Source organism: Suricata suricatta, chromosome 12, assembly GCF_006229205.1.
Source record: "Suricata suricatta isolate VVHF042 chromosome 12, meerkat_22Aug2017_6uvM2_HiC, whole genome shotgun sequence".
NCBI classification, from domain to species: Eukaryota; Metazoa; Chordata; class Mammalia; order Carnivora; family Herpestidae; genus Suricata; species Suricata suricatta.
The window spans coordinates 44,101,207-44,106,463 of NC_043711.1; the positions used below are offsets into that span (position 1 = coordinate 44,101,207).

The following is a 5,257-nucleotide window of genomic DNA, read 5'->3' on the forward strand; positions in this document are numbered from 1 at the left end:
TCCGAATTTAAGATACTGTATGGCCCCAGGCTTCAAGCAAGCCCCCTTCTCAGAGCATGGATTTTTAACCTTCCTGGCCTCATACAAGCTTTATTCAACCATCAGTGTTTGTTTCGTTTGCCCATACGCTGAAGTCCAAGACTTGGCTCTCAACATTCATTTTGTTTGGCCACACTCCGATGTCCAAGACTCTAAGCCACAGGTCTTGGTGTCATCAAAGCACCATGTGCTTCCCCAACCTTGACACTTTGATGTATACTTCATCACAATCCAAGATAGCTCACCAGAAGTTGAAGCCTCCAATAAATACTGGGAAACCCCCCATTGCCCTCTCACATTCTGAAAAACAATGGAAAATAAAGCAGAGAAGAGGCTCTAGAAGCCAAGTGATCACCTTTGTTACTGATGTACACCAAGTTGGAGAGCAGAGCGTTGGTCCTATTGTCTAAGTTGACTTGTTAAGTTTTCACTTTTGAATTAGCAGATGTATTTATGTCTCATAGGCAGAGATGGACTGGGGTAGGTATCACCTCACAGAGCCTGTTCTAGAAGAGCAGGAGAGTGACCTTGAAACCAAGGGAAGGAAGCATGGAGTGACCTCAGTGTGTTCAGTTTTTTTCCAGCTCTATCAGGCAGTTAAGTCATTCCACATCCCTGAGAGCCAAGGAATAAGAAGGTGCCATATTAAGTTACTGGGATCTTGTCCACATGGAAGGAGTGAAGGAATTGTGTCCTCTGAACACATATACACGGACTCACGTTCATAAGCATCCACATAGACACAAAGTGCATAGATAATTTAGAGCCTGAATTAAGCTTTCTTTAAATACAGATGAGAATGGTCCCATTTGCCTTCCTTAAATCATTTAGGAATCTCTACTCAAATGTCACATAAATTTTTTAAACAGTTATTAAACGAATGAGTTTCTGTATTGGACAGCACTGGTATAATATTCTCAGCCTTTCAGAAGTAGAAAATTGATATTGATGACTTCTAACATGCTTAGGAACTTCTTTCTCTTTTGATTTAGAAAGTTCAGGGACTAAAAAAAATAATTAAAAAAATAAAAATTAAAATTAAAAAAAAGAAAGTTCAGGGACTGTCAGTAGGAATGTTGTTGAGAACAGTCACCAAGTGTACTTTAATTAGGAGGTCCCAGTTTACAGAAAATGACTAAGAACCATTCACATCTTGCTAACACAGATTTTCCCATATTTATTTTTCATAGATTACCAATTTTTCAAGGAGAGGGATTTTAGTGCATTATAACCAACAGCATATTGAGCCCAGCTAATTGCTCCCTCATTTGTATTCTCTTAGCTCTTATGCGTACTCTTAAAATTCCCGTCAAATTATTTTTGTTTAGCTGTGTGTCTCCTTTATTTCTCAGCATCTTGGAAACAGGTACCCAGAAGCATCCTCAGGTTATCAGTGGAGGAAGTGATCATTTGAGAAAAGGCTCTATCCTTTATCTTCTCAAGATTTGAAAAGGCAGGGGCCCCCTGCTCCCCCGTAGCTCAGTCACTGGGAAGATGTCATATTTGTAGTCAGTGTGGTACTCGAGGTGATATGTATCACACAGCAGGAACTCAGACATGCTGAATTGATTTCAACTGTTTGATAATCATCTATCAGTGATTCAGAAGCCACTTTAGGTGTTGTGTTCATGAGGGTGCCTATGGTGGAGACATCAAGTGCTCTCTCCTATAGACTTTGTTTGCATTTCCATATCCATTCTACAAGTCTGTCCAGCCCGTTCTGTACCCTAACTGGCTGACTTCTGTGGATTGCTGTTTTGGGCTTTCTTCCTGCCCCCCAGCTTCAGCCAATGGAAGGCAGGAGGTCAGAAGGTGAGAGGAGAGCACAATCAGTAGTTATTATATCAGCGGATTCCATGTTGAGTTGACATAACTTGGCCGTGTTCCTCTATTGGAGGTCACAGCCTCTCTTACCAGGCCCCTTGTAAGCTAAATTCCCCTTTGCCAGTACTTGTTAATCTCCCCTGTTATGGTTAGATTGTGTTCCCCCAAAAGATATGTTAATGCCCTTGCCCCCTGTACTCATGAATGTGAGTGACTCTGTTGGAAATAAGATCTCTGCAGATGTAATCAAGTTAAGATGAGGTTGTACTGGATTAGGGTAAGCCTTAAATCCAAGGACTGGTATTTGGTGTCTTTTTAAGAACAGAAAGATTTGAAGACCAGCGGAGACCTCCAGAACTGCAGGATAATAAGTTAGTGCTGTTTTATTAGTAGTGCTATAAACCACAGAGTTTATAGAACTGTTTATAATGGCAATAGCCAATAACTGCAAAAAAAAAAACCCACTCATACTCTACTCAGCATTTTTTTTCTTTTCCTCTGAGTTGAAATGAGGAAATGGTGGAATATAGGTTTGATCTTTCGCTGGAGGACACTGGATTCCTGGGTGACTTCAGGGCACAGAGCTACTGAAGTCTAAATTGTTAAGTAGGAGAGAAATAAGCTTCTGTCTTATTTGACTTAGTGTATATATTTCTCTGTATCAACCTCAGTTCTAACAATCAAATATGGTTTTCCTCTGGCTATATTTGTCAGGATTCTTAATTTGCAAGCAACAGAAACCAACTCTAGTTTAATCAGGAAGGAAATTGATTTAAAGGATGCTGGATAAATCGAGAAGAAAATATCTCAAAGGGTCAGAAAGCCGAGCCAAGAATTTACACAGCCAGAAACATCAAGAACACCATGGACCTCAGAGCTTGTGTCCCGAATGCCACCACCAATGTAAGAGCCAGGTGTTGGAACTGTTGCTGTGTGTTCTGTGAAAATGAGTGACATACCATCCCTGTCCCCACTCTCCACTAAGATAAATGCTGTGTGCTCTAAGCTCCCCATTCAGAGTCCAGGGTGAGTGTATTTGCTTGTCAGAGCCTAGGTCCCGTGCTGTGTCATAGCATCATAGCTGCAAGGGAGTCTGGGAAAATAGGTTTCTGGCATTTGAAGTTCTGTTCTGCAGGATTCTGCCTCAGGCCTTGCAGGGGGTTTTCATATGTAATCAGTGAGGATGCTGACTGCCCAGAAAGCATGGCACAAGCCCGCTTCACCTGTAATAGGAACATTAGGCTTCTAAATCAGATTCCATTATTACTTAGCAAGAGCATTGTGGACCATGGCACTTGCAGATGTAGCCTTTCCAGCAGGCAGTATTATATCTGTCTTTAGCTCCCACGATTTGAAGAGCTAATATGGAATGTTTCCCCCATCACACTTACTGGGTTTCAAATGAAAAAGGTATTCTGAAGAGGGGAAATGAGAAAGCAACCACATCTGCGACTTGGCAACCAAAAGAAGCACTAAGAGAGGTGGATTCAATAGTGGAATGCAGAGAAACAAATAGACGGTAGCCGGCAGCTGTGGCGGCTACGCTTTTGAAAGTCAGTCCCCAAGAGAAGGAGCGGTGGGATGGTCCGTGATTGAGCTGCCTGATGCCGCGGAATGCCGAGCTAATCAGGCAGTCTAATTGACTGAGCATCTGCAGCAGCTTTATCGTTATTCTCAGGAGCATTATAGCTTTGCATGCCAGGGATGCCTCAGTGTCTCTTAGCCTTTCTAATAGAAGCTCACTGTGGGGTTTACATTTCGACTGATTTTAATTGCACGGAAATTCAAGTGATCAGCTTTCAGGTCAAATACAGTAATTTTTTTTTCTTACTTTTTTCTAAACCTGCTTTGATGGCAGGGGTTGGAAAAATTGATGCAGCCAGGAGCGAGAGGTGCTCCGATGGCTTGAATGAAAGTACTGTGGGATCCCGTTACCAGAAAACATCCAGAAAGAGTTCAGTGCTGAGCTTGTGACAGCAGAGGGAGAAGCAGAGGAGGAAGAGCCACATGTGGCCAGTGTTTCCCAGTGCTTAACAACCTCTATGGCCTTCCATCAACTCACTTTTGAGCAAAAGGATTTACCTTCATGGGCCCATCTTCTGTGCCTCGTTTTCCCTTTTGAGTTTATTACCTGGATATAATTCCGTGTGTGTCTGAGCCCTAATTATTTTCAATAATCATTTTCTGGACTCTGTTGCCATAGCATCGAATTCTTTGGCAAACAAATAAAAAAAATCACTATGATGTGTGCACTTTTTCTTCTTTAAGTTTGTGAAGCAGACACCAAAAGAAAGATTTAAAAAGGAAGAGAACAACACAACATGAAAAATTTAGAAAGGGAGGAAAAGAGTGTCTTTGGGGAAGTTGTGAAGATAAAACCAGATGCAACAAAAGCAGGTCTTAGTTTACTTTTACTCGAATCTGTGTAAAAACTGAATGTGTTTATTTTCACAGCTAGTCATATATGCTAGAATCCATTACCTTCACACACGTTAGCAATTTTGTTTCATTTTGATTTGTTTTGTCAGTAATTTCTACTGGGAATGAGAATAAAAAATGATGCGGCTGGTGGAAATATGGAGAAAATGCCAAGAGGCATATAGGATCTAAGTCCCAAGGGTTTAGGTGAATTACTATCCAGGCTGAGTCAGGCTTGTGAGAATAGCTTACTTCATAGCTCCCAGAAATGTTTTCTAAGGCTCTTGTGGGCCTGCAGCTTTGAATGCCAAATCCATTGTGACCTTTCTGATTTGTAAGTATGTGTTTGGTAGAAATATATATTTATATACACACATATATATGTATGTAAAAAAAGATGGTCCTATGTTATGTTGGTGTATAAGAAGGTATTTCCTTTTTAAAAATATTTTAAAAATTCACTCCTTTGCAAAGAAGCTAATGAGTTTTATCAGGATACATAATTGCAGAGGGCACTGTGGATATGATAATAGGACCTAATCCCTCTTTCACAAAGCTCCCATTTCAGTTAAAAGGAAGAAGATGCTACACGTAAAGATAAATGAATGTAATTAATCCAGGGAGTGATAATGCATATGAGGACCATACAACAAGGTTTGGTAATGAGGACAGGGAGAGAGGCAGGACTCCGAAAGGGAGGCTTGTCCAAAGCAGAGACCAGAGGCGTGGGAGGGAAAACAAGCCCACGGAAGACTGGGGCAGAAGGAAGATTTGCAGACTAACATCAGCAGGTGCAAAGGCCCTGAGGAGAGAGTAAAGGGGACTTCCTTGGAAAAGAGGATGAAGGCCAATGGCTGGAATGCAGTGATGACGCCCAAGAGTGAAAACAGGGGAAGTTGCAGGGACAGAGAGAGGCAAGAACATGTAGGCCATACCCATAGAAAGCCATTGGAAAGTTTCAAGCAGGGGATAAAAG

The 5,257-nt window shown here is 41.5% G+C and overlaps 1 long non-coding RNA gene across 2 annotated transcripts; it reads left to right on the top strand.

Annotated features, from left to right (window-relative positions):
* Positions 1-1,929: 1,929 nt before the first annotated feature.
* On the top strand, positions 1,930-4,043 carry LOC115275524. Of its 2 annotated transcripts, none has more exons than XR_003901604.1 (3): positions 1,930-1,963; positions 2,578-2,766; positions 3,722-4,043. It is a non-coding gene; the product is annotated as an uncharacterized LOC115275524 (long non-coding RNA). The 2 variants fall into 2 exon arrangements; XR_003901605.1 differs by having other exon boundaries at positions 1,948-2,140.
* Positions 4,044-5,257: the final 1,214 nt, after the last annotated feature.